This window comes from Trachypithecus francoisi, unplaced genomic scaffold (genome assembly GCF_009764315.1).
Source record: "Trachypithecus francoisi isolate TF-2019V2 unplaced genomic scaffold, Tfra_2.0 Lachesis_group0, whole genome shotgun sequence".
Taxonomy (NCBI): Eukaryota; Metazoa; Chordata; class Mammalia; order Primates; family Cercopithecidae; genus Trachypithecus; species Trachypithecus francoisi.
Window position 1 is genome coordinate 43063777 of NW_022681453.1, and position 12953 is coordinate 43076729.

The window sequence follows — 12953 nt, forward strand, 5'->3', positions numbered from 1 at the left end:
TCCTGGAGTTCAAGACCAGCCTGGAAGTAGAGTCTCACTATGGGAAACATAGTGAGACTCTGTTTCTACAAAAAATTAGAAATTAGTCAGGCATGGTGGTGCATGGCTGTAGTCCCAGCTACCTGGGAGGCTAAGGTGAGAGGATCACTTGAGCCTTGAGCCTAAGAGTTCAAGGCTGCAGTAAGCCATGATTGCATCACTGTACTCCAGTCCAGGCCACAGAGCAAGACCTGGACTCAAAAAAAAAAAAAAAAAAAAAACTTAGTTTGGCAGAGCCACCCTAGTCAATGTGACCGAGTGAGAGATATATAAACATATGTTATTTTAGACTATTGAAATTTGGGATGGGGGGATTTTGTCTACATAGAATTATTGTAGTAACAGCTAATTCATATGGGTAAATGGTATTTTTGTTCACAAATATTCATTATTCACTCTCAGCTTTAGTGGTTTGGTTTCGTTTTTTGCACTTCTGCCGTAAGCTAGAGAGACTATAATAAAATCTCAGACTGCCAGCCAGATTACATGATTAGATAAGAACTTTTGGGGGCATAGTTCTTGTTAAGGGTATGGATGTAATTTATGTACATGTGACTAAGAGTATATTTTGTGTGTATGAGGTCAAGAGAGGTAGAATACATATATAAACTATACTACTGTTTGTAAGCACTTGCTTACCTCCCCTTCCTTAATTAGCCCTGTGACTTCCAGCCAATGAAATCTGAGAAAACTTGACATATGACCAGTCCTACCAAAGTTTTGAATGCAATCGCATGGTCTAGCGAAGTCTCTTGTGCTTCTGCCCTCACTAATGTGAAGAAAATATCCCAGATAAGGATCATTCTTAACTTGGGCTCCTTAGAGACAAAATCTGAGATGAAGGTTTATTGAGCAGTGCTCTTGAAAGAAACTACTGTAAAGTCAGAGGAGGACCCTAAAACTTAAAGTACTTGCAGCTGAGGTCTCAGCTGATCCTTATATGGTGTTCCAGGGCTGGGATGGCCCCTCTTGGCTACCTCTCTTGATCTCAAACACACAAAATATATTCTTAGTCACATGTATATAAATTACATGAACAGAGTTGTCCAAATTAAGGCAACTCCAGTCTTTGTGCCTTTTCAACAGTCAGTCACTGATTATGGACCACTACCCAGAGGAAGCACAACCTTGGCTGACGCAGTTCTCCTAAAGCAAAGGGAAATTCCCAGTGGGGAGTGAAGATGTCAGCTACATGGCAGCTGATATTCCAGTCAGATGGTGGATAGATATGTGGGCCTTAAATAGTGGGCCTGGATTGAGCACCACAGTATCCACTACAAAACTGTCCCTTTAACCTGGATCCCAGAAAAATAAGCCACACAGCCTATGCACAATATGGAAAAGCCATGCCAATCCAAAGCTGACCCATGGCCCTCATGCAAGCAGATGAGTAATGCTTGCTAGAAGCCACTGAGAGTTTTGAATTGTTATCAAAGCAAAAGCTGTTACATTTATACAACAACAAAAAAGATATCTCACATCTTTAAGCAGTTGCTTATTTTTTTAAGTACTGTTTTTAGTATAATGAGTTTGAAATGGAAGAAGATACAAATAAATGGAAAGATATTCTATGTTTATGGACTGGAAGAATTAATATTATTAAAATATCCATATCACCCAAAGCAATCTACAGATTCAGTGCAAGTCCTATCAAAATTCCAAAGACATTTCTCACAGAAATAGAAAAAAAAATCCTAAAATTGATATGGAATCACAAAAGACCCTCAATAACCAAAGCAATCTCGAGCAAAAAGAACAAGCTGGAGGCATCACACTACCTAACTTCAAAATATGCTGCAAAGCACAGCAATCAAAACAGCATGGTGCTGGCATCAAAACAGACCGCATATCCCATCAGAACAGAACAGAGAGTCAAGAAATAAATCCATGCAGCTACAGTCAACTGATTTTGACAAAATTGCCAAGAACACATAATGAAGAAGGGACAGTCTCTTCAATACATGGTGTTGGGACAACTAGATTTATACAGAAGAATGAAATTAAACCTTTATCTCACACCATTTACAAAAATTAACTCAAAATGAATTAAAGGCTTACACATAAGACCTGAAACCATAAAACTACTAGAAGGAAACACAGGGGAAAGGTTCCATGACAGTGGTCTAGGCAATGCTTTTTTGGATATAACCCCAAAAGCACAGGCAACAAAAGTGAAAACAATTAAATGAGCTCAATTCAATCTAGAAAGCTTCTGCACAGCCAAGGAAAGAATCAACAGGAAGAAGAGATGATCCATGAACTAGAGAAAATATCTGCAAACCATACATCTGTAAGGGGTTAATATTCAGAATGTATAAGGAACTCAAACAACTCAATAGCAAGAAAACAAATAACCTAATTTTAAAATAGGCAAAGATCAGAAAAAACATTTATCAAAAGAATACACAGAATTAGCAAACAAGTATATGAAAAGGTGTTCAACCTCACCAATCATCCAAGAAATTAAAATCATAATGAGCTATCACATTACACTCATTAGAACAGGTAGTATCACAAAGACAAAAGGTAAGTGTTGGAGAGGATGTGGAACCCTTGAACACTGACAAAGGGAATGTAAATTGCTGTAACCATTATAGAAATCAGTACGGAGGGTCCTCAAATAATTAAAAATATAACTACCATGGGCACTAGCAATAGGACTACTGGGCATATATTCAAAGGAAATGAAATCAGTATGTCAGAGATATCTGCACTCCCATGTTGATTGCAGCATTATTCACAATAACCAAGATATTCAACAAATCTAAGTGTCCAACAATAGATGAATAAAATGTGGTATATACACATAATGGAATATTATGCAGCCATCGACAAGGAAGGAAATTATTTCAATTGTGACAGTATGGATGAATTGGAAGGACATTCTGTAAAGTAAAATAAGCCAGACAAATAAAGATAAATACCACTTGACCTCACTTATATGGAATCTGAAAAAGTTGAACTCATAGAAGCAGAGAATAGAATGGTAGTTACCAAGGGGTGGGGAGGCAGGTTTAGGGAGATGTTAGTCAAAGGATACAGAACTTCTGTTAGATAAGAAGAATAAGTTCAAGGGATCTATTCTACAACATGGTGACTATAATTAATAACAATGTATTGTATACTTGAAAATCACTAAGAGAATAGATTTTAAGCATTTTCACCATACAAAAAACGATAAGTATGCGATATAATACATGTTAATTAGCTCAATTTATTCATTCATTCTACAATGTTAAAATATTTTAAGACATCATGTTGTGTACAATAAATATATATCATTTTCTCAATTAAAATTATATTAATTTTTTAAAAGTTTGTGTGTTATTGCTGCATAAACCACCCCCAAAAATAAATAACTTAAACAAATTATTTATTATCTGATGATTTTGAATTTGACCTAAGCTCAGCTGAGCATTTAGTTTGGTAGTTTTGCCTGGAGTCACTCGCGTAACATGAGCCATGTGATAGCTTAATTGGGACTGATAGCCTCACTCACATGACTGACTATCAGTTTTGGCTACTGGCCAGCTATTGGCTACTAGCTATCTCTCTGTGACCTGTTTTTCTCAAGGAGGCTTGCCTGGACTTCTCCACAGGGCAGACTCAGTGTGCAAGAATGGAAGCTCCCAGGCTAAGGAGCAGAATTCACAATAACATCACTTGAGCCACACTTTATTTTTCAAATTCAATAAGCCAACTCAGATTCAAGGGAAAGGGAAATGGACTCCATTGCTTGAAGGTCAGAGTGAGCCACTATGCAAACTGCAAAGGAAGGTATTGTGGCCACCATCTCCCGGCCAGTCTATTATAGGCCTGATGTGTGTCTTTATCTTTTTCTGAAATTATTTTTCTCTAAATAGCAAACTTAAGACATTTTATATCCCCTATTCCCATCCTGCCCTCTCCCCTCAACAAAAAATGTGTGAATAAACATATGTAAGCTTTCCACTAGAGACCATTGAAAGCATTTAGCCACTATGGGTCAGTACAGAAGAGTCTATTCATAAATACAACCAAAAGCAAACAAGAACACTAAAAAAAGGAAAAGAGGAAGGAGACAGACACAGAGATGCAGATAAAAAGACGAAGGAAGAAGAAGCAGAGGAGGAAAAGATTGAGTAACTTTAAAAACCGGGGCATATTAATCCTATATACAATCTAAAATGCCTCCCCATCATTTGATTTTAATCTCTTCTGCTTGAATGCTTACAAGATGTCTGTAATTCATCCCTTACGATTTTATGATTTGGGATTAACTCTATCCCCTTTCCTAATGTATGTCTTGTGCATTTTGTGTGTATGTCTGTGTGGGGGTATGTGTGTGTGTTTACGTGCACACATGTGAAAGCATGTATGTGTGAATGGGAGGGGTGGGTTATTAGAAGGTCAAACTATGGTAGGAAGAAGAATGACAGAAATAATCGTATTATAAAAATAGAATAATAAAAAGTCAAGACTCAGAAAAATGCCCTAACTCTAGAAAAATGACAAAAGATATTTTCCAAGCAAGTCATAACACAGAAATATTTAAAGCAACAGACAATTATGGCACTATCAGATTAAAAAGGATATTGACTGTATTCCAGAATGTCCCATTATATGGAAATACACCCTCCACTTGTAAGCATCTTCACAGAATGCATGGTTTGTTTCACAATATAACAAAATCCATATATTAAGAACCTTTTGTTCTTTTTAAAAACTAATGTTGCCACTAAAGTTTACAGACTTAATTTCATAGGGCAACTGCTGCTTAACACTAATGAAACAACAGCCCAATAAATTACCACGAAATAGAAACACGTATATCTCCACATTACACATAAAGAAAAAATTTTATTTACTCCAATGAATAAAAGGAGAAACTTGGGCCTACATGGCTCACATTTCAAAACCATACAGCCCATGCACAAAGCTTTTGATTGGTTTTATTTAAAATAAATAGAAGCAGTGGTAAGAAGAGAAAAATTAACCTGCCTAGTATATATAAATGTGAAAGCTTCTTAGGCGAAGGGAATTCACAGGGGTGAGGGAGGTGTAGTCACACACAGCCGACTTTGGTACAAATATGCCTTATCTGTATTCCAGAGCTTTCAGAATATTCACCGGAATTAGTAATTGGTAATCAGCAACTTTCAGCTACTTTACATTCAGGGAGGCGGCCAGACCAAGTGAGTAGCAGGCATCAGATTAGATCACTAGCTATATTGTTCGGGTTGATTTTAATTGCCTGAAAAGTGTCATTACCATCTTCTGCAATGCATTAAGTTATTTTGAAGGGTGACTATTTCTATGCAAGAAATAAAATGAACTGCGATTGAGTTAGAACCTGCATGAAGCATTCAGTTGGGGCCCTGCCCTGGTGGCATCAAAATCCTGTCCAAGTCTGATCACAATGATAAACAAACATATTTGCTATCTGCAGAACTTTTCAAATGTAGCATGGGGAAGTCAACACAGATTCCCAAACCAAAGACACAGAGAACCACCCAAATGTCATGCCCTGGCTTATAAAATCCCAAGACTTCCATTTCGCTACAGGCATCTGCAAGGTAAAGGACTTCATGATATTTAAGAACAAGACAAATATTTGCATGGAAAAAGATTTATGGAAGTGGAATTTTTCAATGCTAGAATACAGTTGCAAAATTATCACATTAGTGTATGCTGACATGGAAATGTCACCTCTCAGGACATTTGTTCTTTAAGTTAAAATCCTAGAAACATGAACATCTACGTGGGATAAAACCATGTAGAGCGATACACATATTCATGAAATCAGGTTTAAAAAATGATGACAACTGAATAAGGTCTGCAGTCTAGTTAACAGTAATGTACCAATGTCAATTTCCTGGTTCTGATATTGCAGAACAGAAACATACAATGTTACCATACAGGGAAGCTGGCTGAAGACTACACAGAACTCTTTGTACTATTTTTTACAACTCTCTGTGAGTTTCAAATTACTTTAAAATACAAAGTTAAAAAACGCAGATTAGCAAGCTGTACCCCAGAGATGATTCAGAAAATCTTGTAAGGGCTAAGGTATCGCCATTATTTCAGCAGAACCCCAGTTAACGTTTCTGCAGAAACAGCAGAAGTTGAGAAACAGTGCAAGTGAAATAGAGTATTCTCAGCTCTGTTACAGGGGCTTCCTCTTTGAAGGATGACTGGTGAAACTGTTTAATGCCTACAAAATTTTCCCCATTTATAAGTAATTATTTATGGTTTAGGAAGATGTGCTTTTGACTTGTTGTGATGCAGTCATTTAGCTATTTCTTTCATATGATAATGTTTTACTCTAATAAAATAATGAATTTTGAGAACTTCCCATCACTTTCTTGCACTAAAATAAGCTCACTACTTCAGGGACCAGTCCTCGGTGCTTACAATCTTTGGCTTATGCTTCCTTTAGAGCATATGTTTATCACAGAATTTTCTAAATTCAGATCATATCAAGATATTCACCTGTTGTCAACTAACGACTTGTCACTTAGAAACTGTGCAAAATAAAATAAAATCTTTAAATTATACACTAAAATAAATGTTAGCCCTAGAAAAAGAAGCCCCACTATAACTATAGCAGAACCTCATGCCAATTAAAAAGATTAGACTTTCTATCATTCTAGAAATATTCACCAAAGTCTTAACATTTACATGCTACTCCATCAACAGACTACCAGGAAAAGCAGATATTACACAATTTTACAATATTAATTAAATTCTAATGCATTTACCCCCTAAAGAAGAAACAAAATTTACATGGTCGATTGTAGATAGCATAGAGGTCAAACCTAGTCTAGGAGGACAGTCAAGGTGACCTGGAGGAATGGCTAGGTTGGGTATTACCTTGACAAATGGTAGAGTTGGAAGTAAAGAGCTTTTCTGAAAGAAACAACAATGAATTGAGGGTGGAAATGAGTCAACACGGGAATAAGGAGAGTGGGACGGAATCCACGGGTGTTCCAAGCACATGCAAGAACACTGAAGCCAAAAGGGCCATGTTGAGTTTTCAAGGAAGTTTCAGAAGACCCATATATTATAGTTGCAGTGTTAAGTATCGGGGGAGAATTAGGGAGAAGTCACATATAGACAGGCTGCATCAGTAGCATATTTTTCTCTATGCAGTGAGTGTCCAATGACCTAAGGGGTCGGCCTCATGGATTAATATAGCACTGCACGTCAAATAGATTGGAACAAGAAAGAGAGTGAGGAGAAAGTCATTTCTTAATCTCCTGCATTAGGTAAGAAGTACTTAGAACCCAGCCTGGCACATTGTTTGAATGAACATTCTTGTATTTTTAATCAGTGAACTGGTTACAATGGCAAAGGGAGAAGATGGTGACAAAGACCACTGATTCCAGATGCCCTGATGACCACAATGATAGCTAAAGAAAGAACAGACCACCTAAGCTCTTAGGAAATAGATTGAGAAGAAAAATGATAATTCCATTTTGGACAACTTTGGTTTGAAGTAGCAGCTGTCCAAGAGATGTACGAGATCATGGACAATGTAACAGGAAGAATATTGTCAAAGTCAGCTGCAGACTTCTACTGAATATGTACCTTCTTGACAGGATCTTTGGTTACATATGGTAAACTCAGCAAACCAACAAGCTTAGTTCTCATAGGTTTATCAAACTCCACAATGAGCCAGATACTTGGACAGAAGTTGCTTTGTAATAGTGCGTAAAATAGATGTGGTAACTGCTTACAAGGTAATTACAGAATATAAACATACAATCAGGTAAGAAAATGTACAGTTCCAAGTTATACTAAGTACTACCAAGGAAATGAACATAAACAGCCTATCAGAGGTGCCCTCATTCAGGGGAGGAAGGAAATCAGAGAGCTCTCTCTAAGCAAATGATATTTACACTGTGGCCTAAGGGATGAGTAGCAGTCAAAAACTCTATGTGGGCCAGACTCACCGGCTCACAGCCGTAATTTCAGCACTTTGGGAGGTTGAGGTGAGCAGATCATTTGAGTTTAGGAGTTCAAGACCAGCTTTGGCAACATGGGGAATTCCCATCTCTACAAAAAATCCAAAAATTAGCCAGGGCATAGTGGTGTGTGCCTGTAGTCCCAGCTACTTAGGAGGCTGAGGTGGGAGAATCACTTGAGCCCAGGAGGTCGAGGTTCCAGTGAACCATGATCACACCACTGCACTCCAGCCTGGGTGACAGAGTGAGACCCTGTCGAAAAGAAAAAAAAAAAAGTCAACCCCGTGAGTTTGTGTGTGTGTGCACGTGTGTGTGTGTGTGTGTTTAGGGGTTAGAGCTATACAGGGTTACTGGGCAAAAGAACAGAATGATCCCTGAGATAGGAAAGAGCTCAACATAGCTTCAGAAATGAAAAAGGGCCTAAGAAACTCTTGTTCCAAAAAGCTTGCTAGGAATTGTCGAAGAGACAGAAGTGTTTAAATCCTACGCAGCTTTGCAGGTAATATTTAATAGTTTGGATTTTATTCTGAGTGCAATGGAAAGCCATTTAAGCATTCTGAGTAGATGAGTACTAATTTAACTTACATTTAAAAAGAAAAAAAAACCTGTCTTGGCTGCTATGCAGGATGATTTGGGGGAAGAAGTACGAAAGGAGCCAAGGAAGCCAATGTAGCTATCCCAGGAGAGAAGATGGGGACTTGGACAAGGAGGATGTGGGTGAACATGGAGGGAAGTGGGCGAATGTGAGAAATATTTCAGGGTTAGAACCAAAAGGACACATAAGGTCTGAGTTGTACTAGTTTCCCAAAATAAAAGTACTTGAAGTATTGTGATGGTGTCAAGAATTATTTATCTGATTAAAACAGTATACTGACAGCCTCATTTGTTGGTAATATAATCAAGCGGTTTTGAAATATGGATCTCATATCTTAACATCTGAAAGGTAATCAAAGTCAAGGGACTTAAAAAACAAATGGGACAAAATTGTTCTCTTGCTTTAGAACATAGAAAATTTACAAGCTGAGTTATAAAGGCACCTAAGAGAATGCTATGGAATCACTATAACATAGATAATCTATTTCTTCAAATGCCAATATGTCTGCAACAAGAGATATGCAAACTCACTGAATTATTTTATCCTACTTAATAAAATAGTCATTTTTCCTCATTCTTTGTAAGGCAAGTTATTGCACAGTAAAGATTCTACAAATATTTACATTCCAAGTAGCAAAGCTGTTTGAAATGCTATAAAGTTCTGCCAGCACTTCTATTACAAACCCTTATTTCTTGTTTATAACATGTACATAAAAGGCGGAAAATAAAAATGTACTATGGATTGAAACTTGGCATACAAAGTTTCAACCAGGGACTGCATTTCTCCTGCAGCAAATTTTCCAAAGAAATGTCCCACTGTGTTTAAGAGATGAGTGCAGGGGAGACTACAAGATAAAAACCATTTACAATACTTGAACCATTTCTGAAATGTTTATACAAATTGGATATGAGACTGAGATCTGTCACCCCTCAATTTCAAAGAAATGTTCTATCTTAAATTGTTCCATGGCCCCATATTCTCTTGCCAACCATCTTTGCAACACTGATATTCTCCATTGCACTTTTATCAAGCATAAGAAAGGAAATAGTCCACCAGTATTAAGTGATTAATTATACATGCATGTTAAAATTATATGCATATGCATGTGTGCATATTAAAAACTTAAAGGTGAGCACCTTAAAGATGCTCACCTTCATAGAGACAAAGTACCTTGCTAAGGTAAGAAGGCTTAAAGGCAGACTGGTGGTGACAACTAAAACAGAGACAGTAGGCAAGCATGCACAGCATCAATAAATCCTCCTGCCATCTGAATATATTCCACTACATAAAATTAACATAATTTTTACCACTAACAACTTACTAAATGGTGATTGGAAACCAGTCAAAGCTTCTCTGTTTTGTAGCATTGCCACAATATAGTGATACACATATCTGGCAGTTTACAAGGGACAATTATATCTATACACTATTTCAGCATGAACCATACTAAGAGTTAATGAGAACTTCAAGTTGGACACTCAAATTATGCAGTAAAAACAAAGCTGGAAGATATGTACTGAATATGTGAGAAGGAGTTAGGAACTTGTAAAAGAGAAAGATGCATATTTTGCAAGCAGAGCAAAGAGGCTATTAGTTTGTAATAACTAGGCATATATGAAATGTGACAGTGATAAAATTGAACATAAATCAGCAAAGGAAAGGCTACAGCTCGTTGTCCACAGCTAATCTTTGCTCTACTTGAAACTGCTCAGCACTTTGCTCCTATTAAATGCTTTGCTGACATTTTAAGGTACACTTGGGCTATCTGGTTGTGTTGTGAAGGATATTTAAAAGTTAGAGTTCTCCTGGAGAAATGAACTTAACACCTTCATGTCTTCGGGCTGACATTAATGACATCCAGACAGTGAGGAGGACATGAGGCTGAATGTTACGTCTGTGGCAGCCACAGCCTGAATCTATTACCCTGCATATCAATTAGCCACTCGGTGTCTCGGCTATCCTACTTTTAGACAGGAGGGCCACTTGCATGCATTCAGCCTTACTATTCATCTTATAAAAATGTATAGCAATTTGCTATATTTCCCTGGTGGGTACTGATCATTTTGGGGGTCCTCAAATCACATGTTGACTCTCAACTAATTTCAAGCAAACATTCAAAGATCAATAATTCCTGACCCCACTCTTTACTATTTGCAAGCAAACATCCTTCCATTTAGTGAGACTGAACCCGATCAGATTTCTTTAATGAACATTCACAAGAATCTGTCCCACTGCAACCAATGACATGCACGTATTAGGCATCTTACAAATGTTGAACAAATTGGTATGGATCTTAACCTGCAGGCAACTTCCTCCCTAGTCCCATGACCCACAAAGGGTTAAAACTATGAACCAAGATGCCAGGTTACTGCAGCCAAAGTCAGGTTATTGTCAGTAAACACATCTAGCAAAGCAAAATTAATACATTTGACTTGATATTGAGATACAAGCTCTTTCAAAAGCAATTACTCCTCTTTTCAATCTCTGAAGGGCTCTGACTCATTGTTCTGATTAATTCCTGTTTTTAATCTATTTACAGATCAGGATTCTTTTTCAGCTAGTGTGATATTCATCTCTGTGGGGGTAGACAGAAACCACAGCACGTACAGTCTTCCTACTTTTTTTTTTTTTTTTTTTTTAGTTATTCTTGCTTAATCATTTTAAAATTATTTCTGGATTTACCTACTCACCATATGAGCTGGGGTTTCTGACCTCCCTCCTGCACATCACTCCCTCCTTGTCTGTTGCTTTTTCTAGTTCTGTTTCCCCGCATCTTGGGTTGAGGTGAACAGACTGGCTACCCCTTTCCCAGAGCTCTAGTCTCCTTTCTTTGCCTCTGAAAGGAGGTTTGCTGTCCTCACCATAGCGGGCACAGTTTGTTATTAAATAATTCCTCTGGGCACATCTCCTTGCTGTAAATCAATAAGCAAATGCAATACAGGGAAGGACATACGGATTGGAGAGCTGTACTGAGCTTTGCACAAGCAGAGCCCAGAAGCTGTTCGTTCATTTCACGAGACCAAAAAAAAAAAAAAAAATCCTGATGATGCTATGACTCGGGTGCCCAGTTGGCACTTCCTGGTTTTCTTTCTGGTATTCTGTTACCTGCTTGGTTAGCTTTGCAGGGCTCCTCAGAGAACACAGAAACAGCTGAAACCAGGGTCCGAGCTCAGGAAACCTGGACTACAGAGCATCAGGGTAAACCTGGCAAAAAAACGCGACGGGGAATTCCGTCCCAAGCTGCTGATCTGTGAGTAGAAAGAAAATGCAGCTTAGAAAACTTGATCGCTAATGAAAGAATCCTCCACCCTAGCTTCCTCAGACCTGGGAATCTGGGCCTGGGGGGTGGTTCCGGCAAAAAGGTATCACATTCCCACATCCTGCATCACGCACCTGGAATTGTTCCTCAGCATCCCTACAAGTCACAACTTTTTGCCCCCAACTTTCACTGGTCAAATCCACTGCGCAAAGAGCAAGCCCGAGGGACCTACCACTCAATTTTCCGCGCTCCCGCTGGGGAATGCAGCCTTCCCAACCCGAAACCAATCTTCGCCCCAGAAAGGAAAAAATAATCTTCCCAAATCAAGTCAGCTGAGAGAAGCATCTTTCTTCCTTGACCCGTCGGGTGCATTTCCCTGCAAACAAACTTTGGGGCTGAGGAGCCATGAAGCGAGTGCGTAAAGTTTGCCCTGGCAAGTGGCTCATCCCTGTGGCCCCGCCGGCGCCAGGAACCGGGCATGCCGGACTTACCTGGTCCCCGCAGCTCGCCAGACGCCCGCCCCGCTGGCCCACCCGCAGCCGCCGTTAGTCCCGGCCCGGGGGGCCGCCGTGCGCCCGCGTAAGCCGCCGCCGCAGCCGCCGCAGCGCCCTCGTCCGCACGGTTCCCGGCCCAGCCCCCGGCGCCAGCCCGCCAGCCACTGTCGCCGCCGCCGCCGCCACGCGCCAGGCTGCTGTGGCTGCTGCCGGCGCCCAGCGAGTGCTGCCTGCGCCTCCGCCACTCCGGCTCCGGCTCCGGTTCCGACGCGTAAGCTGGAGGGAGGGGAGACCGGGCGGACTGGAAGGAGGGAGGGGCGGGGAGCGCAGCGGAGCAGCCAACTGGGTCCTGTGCCTCGCGTCTGTGGCGCCCCTCGCGCCTCTGCGCCGGCGGGACCCCGCGCCGCCCTGCGCTCGGCCGCGTGCACCCACGTGTGTCCGGCCTCCGCAGGGCCCTGGGCGGCGGCGCGGGATGGGCGGCGGTCACCGTGTCACCTCTGGGTGGCCTCGTGCCACACAGTTGGGGCCCGGGGAGCACGGGGTTAAGGCAGGAATTCCTCTTCTAGGAAAGCCTCCTGCAGCTGCGCTCCCACAAGTGCGCAAAGATTGCCAATTTTAAT

General features: G+C 40.2%; 1 protein-coding gene across 1 annotated transcript in view; it reads right to left on the bottom strand.

Moving 5' to 3' along the window:
- The window catches only part of CNTN3 (contactin 3), a 340550-nt gene extending 328121 nt beyond the window's left edge, over positions 1-12429 (bottom strand). Inside the window, exon 1 of the mRNA XM_033210477.1 lies at positions 12331-12429. The gene's annotated coding sequence lies outside the window, so the exon portion shown is untranslated. The remainder of the gene's footprint in view (positions 1-12330) is intronic.
- Between the last annotated feature and the right edge of the window lie 524 nt (positions 12430-12953).